At 35.9% G+C, this 19,139-nt stretch overlaps 1 long non-coding RNA gene across 1 annotated transcript in view; it reads left to right on the plus strand.

Moving 5' to 3' along the window:
• LOC123860274 (uncharacterized) overlaps window positions 1-19,139 on the plus strand; it is a 352,027-nt gene that overhangs the window by 156,749 nt on the left and 176,139 nt on the right. The window lies entirely within an intron of this gene.

The raw sequence follows: 19,139 nt of genomic DNA on the forward strand, positions 1-19,139 counted from the left end.
CCCCCAGTGGTTGGGCAGGCATCTAAAGTTTAGCTCTTTAAAGTTCAAAGCTAACTTAGATGGTAAGATACTGGATCAGTTGTGTGAGTGGAGTTTTTTATCTGGTATGGGGCTTTGTGAGTGAGTTTTGGAGTTAGACTGCTTGCCTTTGAATCCTGTCTTTGCCATTCTCAAACCATGTGGAAGTGCTACCAAATGATTTGACCTTTTTGTATGTTTCCTTATTGGCAGAAAGGGAATAATGATAGTACTTCCCTAAGAAGATTGTTATGAGCTTGAAATTAGATACTTAAATTGCTCAGTTAGCACTTAATAAAGATCAGATATTATTATTATTATTCTCTTTCTATGATCTATCTCTACTTTTTTTTCCACCTACATGACTTTAGCCAAGAAAGTCCTGACCCTGAGGACCATTTCAGAGACTTCCTCTTTCCCTCTCTTCTTCTTGTTCCCTTTCCTCCCTTCCAGACTGGCAGTGATGTGGAATGCAGTCTTCCTAATTTGTTGCTCCTTTCATTTTCAGAGTTTTGATGATATGGCCTAAGAGAATACAGAGTTTAACAAACATGGGGGTGGGGTGATAAAGCTTAAATCGTACCAAGTTCTTACAGTTATGAGTTCCAGTATAATTCTTGCCTCCCTTATGGAGATGTTCTCCATTCCTTCAAATTATTTAAGATTTATTTATTTACTTATTTTAGAGATAGAGAAAGAGAAGGAGAGAGTGGAGGGAGGGACAGAGGGAGAGGGACAAGCAGGCTCTGTGCTGAGCACAGAGGCCCACACGGAGCTCCATCCCATGACCTTGAGGTCATGACCTGTGTCAAAACCAAGAGTCGGATCCTTAACTGACTGAGCCACCCAGACATGCCTCATTCTAATTATTTAAAGGCAAAAAGTACCTGCTTTCTTCTTCTATGAAAACCCTTTTCCACATGGACTAGTATAAAGATCAGTGAGCTTGTTTGATGAAATGAAATTTGTCTATTATAGATTTCTCCTTCATGCAGGAATGGTGCCTTTGGGGAATTCTTTGCAAACCCAGCACCAAGTCTATTATATTATTACTTTCTCAAATTCAGAGTGTTTTTTAACATTGGGGTGCATGTGCCCCTTCTTTTCACTACATCTGTATCTTTGGGGTAAATACCCAGTACTGCAATTGCTGGGTCATAGGGTAACTACCCAGTAGTGCAATTGCTCGGTTGTATGGTAGCTCTATTTTTAACTTTTGAGGAACCTCCATACTGTTTTCCAAAGTGGCTGTACCAACTTGTATTCCCACCAACAGTGTAAGAAGGTTCCCCTTTCTCCACATCCTCTCCAATGTTTGTTGTTTCTTGCCTTGTTAATTTTGCCATTCTACTGGTGTAAGGTGGTACCTCAATGTGGTTTTGATTTGAATTTCCCTGATGGCTAAATGTTGAACATCTTTTCATGTGTCTGTTAACCATTCGTATGTCTTCTTTGGAGAAGTGTCTGTTCATGTCTTCTGCCCATTTTTTGACTTGATTATTTGTTTCTTGGGTGTTGAGTTTGAGAAGTTCTTTATAGATCTTGGATACCAGCCCTTTATCTGTAGTGTCATTTGCAAATATCTTCTCCCATTCTGTGGGTTGCCTCTTAGTTTTGTTGACTGTTCCCTTTGCTGTGCTTTTTATCTTGAGGAAGACCCAAAAGTTCATTTTTGCTTTTGTTTCCCTTACCTTTGGAGAGGTGTCTTGAAAGAAGTTGCTGTGGCTGATGTGGAAGAGGTTACTGCCTATGTTCTCCTCTAGGATGTTGATGGATTTCTGTCTCACATTGAGGTCTTTCATCCATTTAGAGTTTATCTTTGTGTATGGTATAAAAAAATGGTAGAGTTTCATTCTTTTGTATCTAGCTGTCCAATTTTTCCATCACCATTTATTGAAGAGACTATCTTTTGTCCTTTGGATATTTTTTCCTGCTTTGTTGAAGATTAGTTGACCATAGAGTTGAGGGTCCATATCTGGGCTCTCTGTTCTGTTCCATTGATCTATGTGCCTGTTTTTGTGCCAGAACCATGCTGTCTTGGTGATCACAGCTTTGTAATATAGCTTGAAATCAGGCAACGTGATGCCCCCAGCTTTGTTTTGTTTTTTTTTTTTTCAACATTTCCTTGGCGATTTGGGATGTTTTCTGGTTCCATACAAATTTTAGGATTGTTTGTTCCAGCTCTTTGAAAAATGCCATTGGTACTTTGATCAGGATGGCGTTGAATGTATAGATTGCTCTGGGCAGCATAGACATTTTAACAGTGTTTATTCTTCCAACCCATGAGCATGGAATGTTTTTCCATCTTTTTGTGTCTTCTTCAATTTCTTTCATAAGGGTTCTGTAGTTTCTAGATTATACATCCTTTACCTCTCTGGTTAGGTTTATTCCAAGGTATCTTATGGTTTTAGGTGCTATTGTAAATGGAATTGATTCCCTAATTTCTCTTTCTACAGTTATATTCTTAGTGTATAGAAAAGCAACTGATTTCTGTGCATTGATTTTATATCCTGCCACATTACTGAATTGCTGTATGAGTTCTAGTAATTTGGGGGTGGAGTCCTTTGGGTTTTCCACATAAAGTATCATGACATCTGTGAAGAGAGAGAGTTTGACTTCTTTGCCAATTTGAATACCTTTTATTTCTTTTTGTTGTCTGGTTGCTGATGCTAGGACTTCTAGTACTATGTTGAACAATAGTGGCAAGAGTGGGCATCCCTGTCCTGTTCCTGATCTTAAGGGAAAAGCTCTCAGCTTTTCCCCATTGAGAATGATATTTGCTGTGGGCTTTTCATAGAGGGTTTTTATGAATTTGAGGAATGTTCCATCTATCCCTACATTTTGGAGAGTTTTAATCAGGAAAGGATGCTGTATTTTGTCAAATGCTTTTTCTGCACCAATTGAGAGGATCATATGGCTCTTGTCTCTTCTTTTATTAATGTGCTCTATCACATTGATTGATTTGAGAATGAGATTAGCACTGGGTGTTATACGCAAACAATGACTCATGGAACACTACATCAAAAACTAATTAAGTGCTTTCTGGTGACTAACATAACATAGTAAAAAAATTTTTAAAAAGTGGTTTTGGTTGTTAGTATGGGATTTCTGATTTTATTTAAAAAATGTGTCACTGCAATTTGATGGGATGTCTATATTGAGAAAGTCTGAAATTTATCTTTTGTAAGGATATTGTTGAGGATACTTTTCATTGCATTTGTTGCCCTCTTTTGAAAAACTCTTAGAAAAAATTTCTACCTTACTTTAGTGTCAGTTAATCAGTTGTTGACCTATTTTCCTAAATAATCATTCTGTGTATCTTAAAAATTGTCTATATATAACTGATAAAGCTCATCTTTTATGACATTTTATCTTTTAAAAATTAACCTCATCTTCTTTTTTCTTTTTTGTGTTTACAATTTGATTTAGTGACTTTGTATTTTAAAGATCTTTGTAAGCCACCTTAAAGATTTCCTGAAACCAAGGTAGTGTGTAAAAGCTGATATGTTTGTTAAGTATTCAAACTATAGCATTCTAAACATCCTTTATTTCCCCACAATAATTACAGTTATCATTTGTTCATCTCTATGTTCTACAAACTGTGCTGAACACTTTGTAAATCAACTCTTTTAATCCGCATAGCAGTGCTATGTAGAGGAGTTTTTTTTTTTTTTTTTCCTTTTTATAGGTGAGAAAACTACAGAGAAGTTAAAATCATAAAATTAGTAAGTTAAGAAGTCAGGTTTTGAACTCAGTTGGATACAAAACTTGCACCTACTCCCTGTTATATCTAATTGAAGAAGGTGAGTTGGTCCTCCATGTTTTGAAAACTTACAGATTTATGTTAGGGGACTAGATATGTGGCTATCCAAATCTTTATTGGCAGTGGCATTTGAACAATTCAATGTCCTGGGCCTTAAAATATGGTGAAATAATTTAGCATTTTTATCAAATGTCAAGTTACAGATTAAGGAAGGCATAGTAGACATTTTTATTTGCAATCACCTTCAAGATAATTATACCTGAGCTGATTTAAAATTTGTGGAGAGTGGTCAGAGGAAATCATTAGCTGCATTACTATAATTATGATTTTTGTAAAATTGTGAAATTTAATAATTGCTTGTGTGAAGACAGGTACTCTAACAGGTCAACTTTTATTGTTGTTGTTCATTTTTTTTTAAAGATTTTATTTATTTATTTGAGAGAGAGAGAATGAGAGAGAGTGAGCACGTGAGAGGGGGGAAGGTCAGAGGGAGAAGCAGACTCCCCGCCGAGCAGGGAGCCCGATGTGGGACTCGATCCCAGGACTCCAGGATCATGACCTGAGCCGAAGGAAGTTGCTTAACCAACTGAGCCACCCAGGTGCCCTGTTGTTTTTCATTTTAAGAGTGAATTGCAAATTCATCTGAAAATGAGATAATATACTTGAGTGTTGCCGCTTGCTGTACCTGAAAGCTGGAATGATTTAAAGGAGAGGAGAGAAGGGCAGCCTGCTTTTCTTCTGCCCTTGACTGAGAAGTCCAAATATCTGTTTTGTTTGTGTGTTTGTTTGTTTGTTTGTTTTAATTTTCAAGTACCCTTTATGGTCTTCCTACAGAATATTAAGTGACAAGAAGATCCTTTTTATCTTTCTATTCCCAATTCCTTTTATTTATTCATTTTTTTCCTAACAGTTTTGGAAAGCATGCTCCTTCCAGGCATTTAAAAGCTTTTTTGGCATCTGATGCTGCCAGTGTTAACACTGGCAATTGGAGCAATTTACAATAGCATATTAAACATAAGTCTCATTTTACATCACTTGCATAAAATTGACTTTTGATAAAACTTTGCTGGTAATGATAGGTGTATATTATGAATTAGTGCATGTTCAGTCCATGCACTTGAACTATATGGAGGTAAACAATAATATGTTTACTTAAGAAATGTTAATGTGTCTCTACAACTTAATTTTTGTCATGTCTTTGTCAGCTTTGAAAAAGGCCATGATGAGTTTCTATGTCCTTGAGTTGGGTAGTTTCCTGTCTGGGAAAGATTCACTGAGCAATTAGAATAAATGATTTTAAGCCCTTTTTAGAATTTTAAATTAACTTCTGACATAAATTTTCCCATCTGGGTGACTTCACAGCCTTGAGATTTTTTTGTGGCACACCTTATTCCCTTTGTGTGATTAGAACACTGTTTGTAGGATATGTGAGCATGTAGCAGTTTATCCTAGATGTTTTGGGGCCCTCTGAGGAGTACAGAGAAGCACAATATTTTCTAAGCTTTTCTGGTTTGTCTTTTTCCTTGAATGGGTGCATTTGTTTTGGTTTCAGCTGCACTGTATTTGATTTTAGTCTAACTGGTGTTTCATTGGCTCTGGCCTCTACACAGTTCTGTTTTCCTTAGAACACTCACCTTTAATGAGTCTAACTTTTCTCTTTTGAGTCCTTAGTTCTCCAGAGACTCTCTGGCTTCTGGTTTAGTTTTTGTTGTTCTGGGGTCTGTGCCTTTACCAAATTAGATCTTTCCCCCAATTTAACCTTGCTTTTAAAAATAGAAGGTAAAAGTAATACTGTCCTCCAATCTTTCTTAACTTCAGTTTAGGTTTGTGAGAGAGAAGTAAGCCTTTCTGATAATGATTTGAGTGGTTGTTTTCCCAAGTCTCCCAAAAGTGATACTTAGGTAATACCTTTCTGGATGCATAAGAGAGAAATTAATTCATTTAATCCAAAGGATGCCTTTGGTCATTAGGGCTTAATTCACTTGCAGAACCCCAGTGTAGAAGGACACTAAGATTTGCTTTGAATATACACCAAACAAATGAAGGGGCAGGATGACTGACATTCTTTCAGTGCCTACATTGCAGGAGGTAATGCATAAGGACTTTTAAAAATATTCTCTCATTTAATATGAGACTTGACTTGAAAAGCTGGACCACTGATAATGCTTCTATTAGGCCTTTCCTAATCTTTAAAAGAAAAAAAAAAAAAGGCTTATGGGAGACCCAGGCTAATTTGAATATGTTTGGTTCCTCTTGCAGCTGGACTGATAAAACAAAGATCCTGGTAACTTTAATACCCCAATTCTATCAGTGGATAAGTCATCTAGACAGAAAATATCAGCCTTAAATGAACATTAGACCAGATGGACTTAATAGATGCATATAGAACATTCCATCCAAAAGCAACAAAATACACATTCTTCTCAAGTCCACATGGAACATTCTCCAGGATAGATCATATATTAGGCCACAAAACAAGCCTCATTACATTTAGGAAGACTTAAATCATATCAAGCATCTTTTCACAATGATATGAAACTAGAAATTAGTTACAAAAAGAAAACTGGAATAATCACAAATATGTGGAGATTAAACAACATGCTATACTGAACAACCAATGGGTGAACAAAGAAATAAAAAAATACTTTAAGACACATGAAAATGGAAATACAACTTACCAAAATCTATGGGATGCAGCAAAAGCAGTTCTGTGAGGGAAGTTCATAGCAATACAGGCCTAGCTCAAGAAACAAGAGCAATCTCAAGTAAACAATGTAACTTTATACTTCATGGAACTAGAAAAAGAAGACAAAACAAAGACCAAAGTTAGTAGAAGGAAGGAAATAACAAAGATCAGAGTGGAAATAAATGAAATAGGGATTAAAAGACAATATCAAAAGATCAATGAAATTAAGGACTAGTTCTTTGAAAAGTTAAACAAAATTGAAAAACTTTTGGCTAGCTGTGCCAAGAAAAAAGGGAGGGCTCAAATAAATAAAACACTAAAGGAGAAAGGAGAAGTTACAACTGATACCACAGAAATACAAAGGATTATAAGACTACTGTGAATAATTATATGCCAACAAATTGGACAACTAGAAGAAATGGATATTTTTATAGAAACATTAATACATTAATGAAAGAAGTTAAAGAATACACAAATAAATGGAAAGATAGTTCATGCTTATGGATTGGAAGAATTAATACTGTTAAGATGTCCATACTATTCAAAGCAATCCACAGATTCAGTGCAATTCCTATAAAAATCCTGGGGACATTTTTCACAGAAATAGAACAAACTTTCTTAAAATTTGTGTGGAACCACAAAAGACTCCAAATAGCCAAAGCAATCTTGAGAAAGAAGAACAAAGCTGGAGGCATCACATTTTCTGGTTTCAAAGTATATTACCAAGCTATAGTAATCAAAATAGTCTGTTAATTACTATAGCTTTGTAATATAGTGGATATATGGAAATGTAATTTGGTGCAGCCACTATCGAAAACAGTGCAATATTCTTTTGGATTTCAGAGACTTAGTGCAATTTCAACATATAATCGAGTGTCATGTAGTTCATCACCTCTTACTTTATTTTAAAAAGACAGAGGCTTAAAATTGGATTCCTTTCTTCTCTCCAAAAAAGGAAGTTGATGGCAATATGGAGTTATCTTTAGAGCAATCTGTTGGTGCTTTAGCAGAATCTACCCTGTTGGTAAAGTTTTTTTGTTTTTTTGTTTTTTAACTAAATGTTATTCCACTTTCTCCACAATAATAAAAAATCAAAACTTTGCTTACTCACAAAACTTCACATAGTAGATTCAACTCACATATATGATCAACTCTTAATTACTATAGGGCAAATACATTGGGAAATGAGAAGTTCCCTTGAATTGGTTAGTATTATAATAGTATATTTTTCCAAATTAAGTACAATTTCCACAAAATTCTATGTCAGAGAAGTTGAATACTGCAGCCCTAGCTTAAAGGCACATTATTAAAGAATCTCTGCAAAACAATATAACTTCATCGAGTTCCAAACAATTTTAAGACATTAATAGCATTCTTGCTACCAATGTAGCCACTAGTTTCTTTCTGTTTAATTAATGCTTGCTATTGAGAATCCATGGGATTCAGGATTATGGAGTAATCCTGATCAGAAAGGGTTTAGGAGGAAGGGAAGGACACTCCCTGTGTCTGAGAAATGGTAGTTCAGTTTCACTCAGAAAAGTGAAAAATACACCCAGTTGCAAGTGCCACTGTCAACAACATATATCTTCTTTTGTATTAATCTATAATCTCTTGACTGTTTCCAGTTGAAAAATTACTTCCATATTGTATCAAGCTCAAAAATCCTCAAAACAGGGGTGCCTGGGTGGCTCAGTCATTCAGCGTCTGCCTTCGGCTCAGGTCATGATCCCAAGGTCCTGGGATCGAGCCCCACATCGGGAAGCCTGCTTCTCCCACTCCCCCTGCTTGTCCCACTCCCACTGCTTGTCCTCCCTCTCTCATTGTGTCTCTCTCTGTCAAATAAATAAATAAAATCTGTAAAAAAAAAAAATCCTCAAAACCTTGGCATCTTACTGGATTAACATTACTCAGCCATAAAAAAGGATGAGATCGTGCCATTTGCAACAATATGGATGGACCTAGAGGGTATTATGTTAAGTGAAGTCAGTCAGACTGAAAAAAACAAATATCATATGATTTCACTTATATAGGGAATCTAAAAAAAATGAATAAACAAATAAAAAGCAGAATGAGACCTATAAATACAGAGAACAGATTGATGGCTGCCAGTGGGGAGATGGGGGCAGGGCTGGGCAGAATGGGTGAAGAGAAGTGGGAGATACAAGCTTCCAGTTATGGATGAATAAGTTACATGAATAAAAGGCACAGCGTAAGGAGTATAGTTAATGATACTGTAATAGCATTGTATAGTGACAGTAGCTACACTTGTGGTGCATAATGTATAAACCTATAGAATCACTATATTGTACACCTGAAACTAATGTAACATTGTGTGTCAACTATACTCAAATAAAATAATTAAAAAACAAAACAGAACAAACAAAACAAAACTCATAGATACAGAAAACAGAATGGTGGTTGCCAGGGGGAAGGACTGCTGGGGGGTGAGTGAAATGGATGAAGGGAGCATCGAATGTTACAAATTTCCAGCTATAAAGTTAAATAAGTCATGGGTATATCATGTACAGCATGATGTCTATAGTCAATAATATTGTAGTGCATATTTGAAATTTCCAAGAGAGTAAATCTTAAAATCTTTCTTTAACATCGCAAGAAAAAAACCTTTTTTTGGTAACTTAGTAAGGTAACAGATGATAGCTAGACTTTTTTTGTGGTGATCATTTCACTGTGTATACAAATATTGAATTATTATGTTGTACACCTGAAACCAATATAATATTTTATGTTGATTATACCACAATTTAAAAATGTAAAAACCAAAAGCCAAAACAAAATGAACTTCAGAGACCCTGAGACCCTTTGGCTGCCTAATATAACAATTGTGTCCATTTGTACTGTTTTTTATCCTAAGGAACCTAGAGTTTCTAACTTATTATAGGTGTACAATAAATATTTTTCAGTAAAAGTATAATGTAATCTAATGATTTTTAATCCCCTTTAAGATAGTTTTACATACTTTCACTTAAAATTTGTCGAGATTTTAAACAGGTTATGATCTCGCTGATCCCTCAGATCTTCACTGAAGTGAGTAAGGATCCAGAGAACACTGAATGGAGTGGATGTGAGTGGATTTGTTTTGTGAATTTATGAGTCAGAGAGGCAACTATCAACAGGAGCACATGTTGTTTGCCATAGGTCTGGGGTGTCCTGGTTCCCAGGCCTCTGGCTGATTCTGCAGCAGATGAGATGAAGCAGGAATTATAACAGGACATGCTCCCTATCAGGAGCTGTCATGAGTCACTCCTTTTACTGGGAAAAACTGTTCACAGTAATATGAAGACCTTGATGCAAGAGTGATTGTCACTGGCACTGGAATGCATGAAATAAAGAACTTGGTACCTTTCTAGTCCCATTTGAATATAATTAGGTTTAGAATGACATCAGAGATGTTTTTCTACATTGTGTTCTAAGAACAATGTGACTTCAATGACAGAGACTCTGATGAAAACCTGAATCATTTAGAAAATGTACTATTGCTTTGACAAGCATAAAAATTTATACAATTCCAACTACACAGCTGTTTCTAAAAAGTATTAAGTATAATAGTATTGTCCTGATTACCTTTGTTTTTTTCCCCAGAATGTGGTATTGTATGACATCACTTACAATTAATTGTGCTTTGTTGAAATCAGTATGCCAACCCTCTTACATTACATACAATACTATCAGTTTTGTTATGAATAAATATACCAAACAAGAAAACAAACATATATTTTGAAAATGAAAGAAAAAGGAAAGAAACTGAAGTGTTGACAGGGGTGAATGGAGGTAGGAGGTGAGAATACAGGAGGCAGAAACACAGGATAATGGTGAAATTCTAAGCCCTCAGGGGAAAAAAAAATCTTGAGTTATAGTTCTCCTTATGTAATAGAACTGAGGGCTGAAGGATATATTACCTAGATCTCAGGAATTAGGGAACCTTTTATTGATGTCTGGGTGACATTAGTCAGCATCTCAAGTTATGGTCCCAATGTTGTACCAACTTCTCTCTCACTCACCATTCAAATTCCACTATACATCCAATCACTTATACCAAAGCCCAGGAGTTATTATTTTTTTTTAAAGATTTATTTATTTGAGAGGGAGAGAGCATGTGTGAGCAGGGGGAGGGGCAGAAAGAGAGGGAGAGAATCCTCAGCGGGGAGCCCCATGTGGGGCTCAGTCCCATGACCCTGAGATCATGACGTGAGCTGAAATCAAGAGGATGCTTAACTGACTGAGCCACCCAGGTGCCCCAGCCTAGGAGTCATTCTTAGCTGTGCTTTTCCTCTTACCTTCCATAACCAACCCAAAAGCAATTCTGTAGTTGTTTCTTTTTTTTTTTTTAAGATTTTATTTATTTATTTGAGAGGGAGTGAAATCAAGAGAGATCACAGAGGGAGAGGGAGAAACAGACTCGCCCCTGAGCAGAGACCATAATGCAGGGCTCGAAATCCCAGGACCCCGAGTTCATGAGCTGAGCCGAAGGCAGAAGCCTAACCAACTGAGCCACCCAGGCACCCCTGTAGTTTTCCTAAAATAAACTTTGAAACTATTTACTTGTTTACTATATCACTACTACTTCTGGTCCTAGGACACCATCAACTCCTTCCTGGACAAGAGCAAAAGAATTGTAATCTCCATTCTAACCACCTTTTCCCCACTCTTGCCATGCTCTTCTCCTTCCATAGCAGAGTGATACATGAAAATAGTAAATAAAATCAAGTCTCTTCTTTCTTAAAAATCCTCTAGTGAGTTCCCATATCTCTGAGGATAGAATCCATAACCCTGCAGTGCTGGGGAGGACCTGGCCCCTCACCCAGTATCACCTGCTCTCAGTAGGCTCCTATGACACTGCCTGCCTATGCCCAACAGGTGCCAAGATTTCTCCTGCCTTAGGGTTTTTGTTCTTGCTACTTCTGCACATGTATTTCTCCTTCTCATTCCACCCCCATCTTGTCATCCTTCCATGTTGGTTCAAATATCACTCCTTGTGGAGGCCTTCCCTTTCTATTCTATTGAAAATTTCCCCCATTTACCACATTGCTTTATTACTTTCATAGCACTTGTTAAGATCTATAGTTTATTTATGTGCTATTTCTCTTCCTACCAGAGGCAGGAACCTGTGGCTTTTTCACTGTTGTATTCCCATTGCCATTTTATAGTAAACACTCCATAAATATTGGTTGAGTGAAAAAAAAAATCCTTTATTTAGATGTCCTCCTGTGCTTTTGGGGACCACTGGCTTACCACCCATCCCTTCCTATGGTTCAGAGAAATCCGTGGGCCTATCCCGTATTTCGACTTTCATTTAGGTCTTTTCTGCTTCTCATCAAACAAACCCCCTAAAAATTGAGTCATGTAAATAGGCCTCTGATAGGGTAAGGAAAAATTCCTCTGGTTGCCATAAGGGTCCAGCCAAGGCTGAATCCCAGTAGGCACACAGATTGGGCAGAAATGGGCTCTTGATGTATTTATCCTTAAAGTCAGTGCCAGTTATTCATTCTTCACCTCCAAAGTTAAGTGATTTTCAAAGATATGATACATAACTTACAGAGTTCTGAGAAGGAAAACTAAGACTGTATTGCCCTTCCTGAAATCAGTTTTAATCCAAGAGAAGTTAGAAGAACTCTAGAGGGTGAAAGGCTTATTCTTGTAGATCAGCAATTCTAATAGTTTTTTTCTACTCTTCTTTTTATTGAGGTATAGTTGAAAAATATAAAATAGTAAGATACGGAAATTGCACCTCTTGATCATTTGATGTGTATACATTGTAAAAGGATACCCTCCATCAAGTTAATTAACACATCCATTACCTCATATATTGACCTGTGTGTGTATGTGTGTGAAGTTCCACTCTTACCACATCCAATTATACAATACAGTGTTATCAATTACAATCACTGTGTTATATGTTAGATACTTATATTTTATTCATCTTATAACTGAAAGTTTGTATTACTCTTCTACCAACCTTTCCTTATTTCCCCCAGCCTCTAGCCCCTGGCAAGTTCTTCTCTACTCTGTGTTTCTATGAGTTTGACTTTTTTTGTTTTTTTTTGAGATTTCATTGTAAGTGATACCATGAAGTATTTTTCTTTGTCTGTCTGGCTTATTTAACTTAGCACAATGCCCTCAAAGTCCATCCATGTTTCAGCACGTGGTAGGATTTTCTTCTTTTTAAAGGCTGCATAATATTCCATCATATGTATATACTACATTTTCTTTATCCATTCACCCATGGCCAGAAACATAGGTTGTTTCTATGGCTTGGTTACTGTAAATAATGCTGCAATGAATAAGGCAGTACTTATGATCTCTTTGAGATAATGGTTTCATTACCTTTAGTTATATACCTAGAAGTGGGATTGCTGGATTATGTGGTAGGTCTATTTTTCCTTCTTGAGGAACCTCCATAGTGTTTTCCATAGTGGCCATACCAATTTACATTCCCATTAACAGTGTACAAAGTTCCACTTTTCTCCACATCCTCCCTAGCATTTGTTATTTCTTGTCTTTTTGATGATAGCCATTCTAACAGGTATGAGCTGATATCTCATTGCAGTTTGATTTACATTTCCCTGATTATTATTGATGTTGAGCACCTTTTCATTACCTGTTGGCCATCTGTATTTTTTTTAAGAAAAATATCTGTGGGGCACCTGGGTGGCTCAGATGGTTAAGCGTCTGCCTTCAGCTCAGGTCATGATCCCAGGGTCCTGGATCGAGTCCCGCATTGGGCTCCCTGCTAGGTGGGGAGCCTGCTTCTCCCTCTGCCTCTGCCTCTCTCTCTCTCTCTGACCCTCATGAATAAATAAATAAAACATTAAAAAAAAAAAGAAAAATATCTATTCAGGTTCTTTGTACATTTTTTAATTGGGTTGTATGTTTTGTTGCTATCGAGTTGTGTAAGTTCCTGTTATATTTTGGATATTAGCCTGTTATCAGATATGTGATTTGCAAATACTTTTTCCCATTCCATAGGTAGCCTTTTTATTTTGTTGCTGGTTTCTTTTGCTGTGCAGAAACTTTTTAGTTAAATGTAATCCCACTTGTTTATTTTTGGTTTTGCTTCCTTTGCTTATGGTATCAAATCCAAAAAAATCATTGCTAAGACCCATGTCAGGGAGTTTACCCTCAATGTTTTCTTCTACGTGTTTTATGATTTCAGATCTTATGCTCAAATCTTGAGTAAATTTTTGTGTATGGTATAAGATAGAGGTCCAGCTTGATTCTTTTGCATGTGGCTATCCAATTTTCCCAACACCAGTTTTTGAAGAGGCTATCCATTTTCCATTGTATATTCTTGATCCCTTTGTTCTAAATTAATTGACCTATTTCTGGGCTCTCTATTCTGTTCTATTGATCTATGTGTCTGTTTTTATGCCAATACCACACAATTTTGATTACTATAGTTTTGTAATATAGTTTGAAATCAGGAAGTGTGATGCCTCCAGCTTGTTTTTCTTTCTTAAGATTGCTTTGGCTATTTGGGGTCTTTTGTGGTTCCATACAAATTTTAGGACTATTGTTTCCATTTCTGTGAAAAATGTCTTTGAAATTTTGATAGAGATTGCATTGATCCTGTAGATTGCTTTGGGTAGTAGAGACATTTTAACAATATTAATTCTTCCAATTCATGAGCATGAGATATATTTCCATTTATTTGTTTCTTCTTTAATTTCTTTCATCAATGTCTTATACTTTTAAGTATATAGGTCTTTCTCCTCATAGTTAAATTTATTCCTATGTATTTTATTTTTCTTGATGCAGTAGTAAATTGGAATGTTTTCTTAATTTCTCCTTCTGTTCAATGTTGGTGTATAAAAACACAATTGTTTTGTGTATTGCTTTTGTGTCCTGCAATGTTACTGAATTCATTGATTAGTTCTAACAGGTTTTGTTTTGTTTTGTTTTGTTTTGGAGTCTTCAGGGTTTTCTATATATATCATCTACAAATAGAGACAGCTTTACTGCTTTCTTTCCTCTTGGATGCCTTTTCTTTTCCTTGCATAACTGCTCTGCCTAGGACTTCTAGTACTATGTTGAATGAAAATGGCAAGAGTAGGCATTTCTGTTTTGTTTCTGATCTTAGAGGAAAAGTGTTCAGCTTTTCATCAGTGGGTATAGTATTAGCCATGGGCTTGTTCTATATAACCTTTACTGTGTTGAATTATGTTCTTTATACCCACTTTGTTGATAGTATTTGTTTATCATAAATTGATATTGAATGTTGTCAAATGCTTTTCTTCAGCTGTTGAGATGATCATATGATTTTTATCCTTCACTTTGTTAATGCACTACATCATATAATTGATTTACAGATGTTGAACCATCCTTGCATCCCTGGAATAAATCCCACTTGATCATGGTGTATGATCTTTTTAATGTACTGTTGAATTTGTTTGCTAATATTTTGCTGAAGATATTTTTATCTGCCTTTCTATCCTCATCTTGTCCCACTCTCCCTCTTTTTTTTTAGTTGAAGTATAACTGACATACAGTATTACATTAGTTTCAGTGTACAACATAGCAATTAGACAGTCCTATATGTTACACTATATTCAGCATGATAAATGTAGTTACCATCCATTACCATACAACATTATTACAATATTATTGACTATATTCTCTATGTGGTACTTTTTATCCCCATGACTTATTTATTTCGTAACTGGAAGTTTGTACCTTTTAATCCCCTTTACCTATCTTGCCCCTCCCATAGCCCCCTCCTCTCTGCAACTACCAGTTGTTCCCTGTATTTATGATTGTTTCTTTGTTTCTTTGTTTTGTTTTTTAGATTCCACATATAAATAATATCATATGGTATTTGTCTTTATCTGACTTTTTTACTTAACATAATACCCTCTAGGTTTATTTTGGCTGAATTATTACATCTATATTCATCAGGGATGTTGGTCTACAGTGTTCTTTTCTTATACATTCCTTGTCTGGCTTTGGTATCAGGGTAATGTTGGCCTCATATAATGAGCTTGGAAGTTTTCTATTTTTTTGGAAGAGTTCCAGAAGTATTGGTATTAATTCTTTTTAAAATGTTTGGTAGAATTCACCAGTGAAGTCATTGGTTCTGGATTTTTCTTTGTTGGGAGTTTTTTGACTACTGATTCAATCTCCTTACTAGTAATTGGTCTATTCAGATTTTCTATTTCTTCATGTTTCAGTATCGGTAGGTTGTATCATTTTCAGGATATATCCACTTCTTCTAGGTTGTCCAGTTTGTTGGTGTATAATTGTTTATAGTAGTGTCTTATGATTCTTTGTATTTTTCTGGTATTAGTTGTAATGTTTTCACTTTGATTTATAATTTTATTTATTTGAGTCCTTTTTTTTTTCTTGCTTAGTCTAGCTAAAAATTTGTCTATTTTGTTTATCATTTAAAAAAATTTGGGGGCACCTGGGCTGTCGTTAAGCGTCTGCCTTTGGCTCAGGTCATGATTCCAGGGTCCTGGGATCGAGTTCCGCATCAGGCTCCCTGCTCCACGGGAAGCCTGCTTCTCTGTCTCCCACTCCCCCTGCTTGTGTTCCTGCTCTTGCTGTCTCTCTCTCTGTCAAATAAATAAATAAAATCTTTCAAAAAAATTTTTTTTTATGCATCCCATAAACTTAGGTATGTTGTATTTCCATTTCATTTGTTTCAAATATTTTTTGATCTTTTGATTTTTTCTTTGACCCATTGGTTATCAGGAGCATGTTGTTAAACCCCCATGTTTGTGAATTTTCCAGTTTTAGCCTTATAACTGATTGATGGTTTCACACCATTGTGGTTGGAAAAGATGCTTGATACGACTTCAACCTTAAATTTATTATGACTTGTTTTGTGGTCTAACATATGATCTATTCTGGAGAATGCTTCATATGTACTTGAGAAGAAGGTGTATTGGAATTGAATGGAAGTGAATGAAATATTCCTTCCTTCCTTCCTTCCTTCCTCCCTTCCTTCCTTCCTTCCTTCCTTCCTTCCTTTCTTCCTTCCTTCCTTCTTCCTTTCCTTTCCTTTCCTTTTTCTTTTTCTTTCTTTCTTTCTTTCTTTCTTTCTTTCTTTCTTTCTTTCTTTCTTTCTTTCTTCCTTCCTTCCTTCCTTCCTTCCTTCCTTCCTTCCTTCCTTCCTTCTTTCCTCCCTCTCTCCCTCCTTCTCTCCCTCCCTTTCTTTCTTCCTTCCTTCCTTTTTCTCTTTCTTTCTTTCTTTCTTTCTTTCTTTCTTTCTTTCTTTCTTTCTTTCTTTCTTTCTTTCTTTCTTTCTTTCTTTCTTCTTTCTTTTTTCTTTAGAGAGAGAGAGAGTGGGGAGAGCCAGGGGGAGAGGGATAGAGAGAATCTCAAGCAGGCTCTACGCTCAGCATGAAGCCTGATGCGGGGCTCAATCTCACGACCTTGAGATCATGACCTAAGCCAAAATTAAGAGCTGGTCACTTAACCAGCTGAGCCACCCAGCCACCCCTGGAATAATCTGTATATGTCTGTTAGGTCATCTGGTCTAACATAAAATTTAAGTTTAATGTTTCCTTATTGGTTTTCTGCCTGGATGATCTATTCAATGTTGAATGTGGGTATTAAAGTCTCCTGCTGGGTGGATTAGTCGGTTGAGCATCTGCCTTCAGCTTGGGTCATGAGTCCTGCATTGGGCTCCCTGCTCAGTGGGGAGTCTGCTTGTCCCTCCCCCTCTGCCCCTCCCCCCACTCATGCCCTCTCTCTCCCTCTCTCTCTCTTTCCCTCTCAAATCAATAAATAAAATCTTTTTAAAAACTCTCCTTCTATTATTGTATTGTCATTTCTCTTCAAATCTTTTAATATTTGCTATATATATTTAGGAGCTCCTATTTTGCATGCATATATATTATGTATGAATGTTATATCCTCTTGATGAATTGACCCCTTTTTTGTTATATAATGACTTTCTTTGTCTCTTGTTACATTCTTTGGCTTAGAGTCTATTTTGCCTGTTATTAGTATAGCTACCCCTGAATTCTTCTGATTTCCATTTACATGAATGTCTTTTTCTATACCTTCATTTTTAGTCTATGTAGTATTCTTACAATTGAAGTGATTCTCTTGTACATAGCATATAGTTGTTTTTTATCCATTTAGGGACTTGTGTCTTTTGATTGAAGAATTTAGTCCATTTGCATTTGAACTCATTATTGATAAGTATGGACTTACTATTGCCATTTTGTTAGTTGTTTTCTGGCTGTTTTATTATTCTTTGTTCCTTTTTTCATCTCTGTTCTCTTCTGTGATTTGATGATTTTCTTTTCTTTTCTACAGTGGTGTGATTTGATTCCTTTCTCTTTTGTGTATCTACTATAGTTTTTTGCTTTGTGGTTACCGTGAGCCTTATATAAAACATCTTAATTTATAGCTGTTTATTTTAAACTAATAATTTAACTTCAAATGTACATAAAAACTCTGTTTTTACACTGCTCCCACACACATTTTATGTTATTGATGTTACAATTTACATTTTTACACTGTGTATTCATTAACAGATTGTTATAGCTATTTTTAACCCTTGTATCTTTTAACATTTATACTAAAATTATACATGATTTACCAACATTTTAATATTACAATATTCTAATTTTAACTATATATGTTTACCTTTACTGGTGAGTTTTATCCTTCCATGTTTTCCTGTTACTATTAAATATCCTTCAAATCCAGATTTTTTTTTATTTGTATTTTCATTTTGATAATATTTTGAGAAAATTCACTTAAGCATATTTTGGATCCCCTGGAAACCCACTTTATCACAGAATGCTGTAGTGACCTTTCAGTGCCCTCATTTAAATTTGTGTTTGTGATTAATTCACACCAAGTGAAAGCCAAATGATGTTAGTTTCCCTACTGTAGAAATAGAGGTTTTGCAGTACTTTAAATGGAGTTGTATTCCTTGACCTTTGTTTCCAAGTATGTATTGCCTACATTAGTCCTTTGAGATAAACTCTCCCTGACACTGACTTTCTTGGGGTCTCAGTGGCAGTACTCAGGGGTCTTTGGAAAAGTGCATTGGGGAAGTAGAGGGAAACTCTGCCCTTCCTCCCCTTTATTCCGCATGTCCTGCCTTGTCTTCAACAAACCAGCTCTTCTTTTCTATTTTGTACATCAATCTCCTTTGTAATAAGCTTGGTGACCAATGGGTTCATTATCTCAAAACAAGTTTTTTAATCACTGGCCTAGACCACTACAGTTCTAGATGAGAATTTAAAATATTATGAGAATGTGTAATAAAAACAATTGGCTAAAGATTGACTATAGCCTTATTTTCTGAAGCAAAATATGAGAAACTGGATCAAATTCAGAACCATAGGTATAAGCAAGTTTCCATTTAAAGTGAAGCAAAACACATTTCAGTTATAGTACATGGAGTATTTCAATGGGATACTTTATTTCTCTCATGTTACGGAGAATGTTGTCAAAGACTCCAGGGTCCCATGTGATTCAGAGGCAGAGCCAAGACTAGAACCCAAATGCCTGATTCTGGTTCCAGCACTCTTTCCATTAATCTGCATCCTCCTCACACCCTTTTGTCTCAAAATTATCTTGCTGAGGAAGACTTAAAGTTTCTGGAGGAAAAATATGTTTTTTTCTGGAGAGTTTCGAGGCATCTATGATAAGAAACAAAATGTCTTAGGGCGCTTGGGTGGCTTAGTTGATTAA

Source organism: Mirounga angustirostris, unplaced genomic scaffold (assembly GCF_029215605.1).
Source record: "Mirounga angustirostris isolate CCGP_5_RB_7025 unplaced genomic scaffold, mMirAng1.0.hap1 SCAF_7, whole genome shotgun sequence".
Taxonomy (NCBI): Eukaryota; Metazoa; Chordata; class Mammalia; order Carnivora; family Phocidae; genus Mirounga; species Mirounga angustirostris.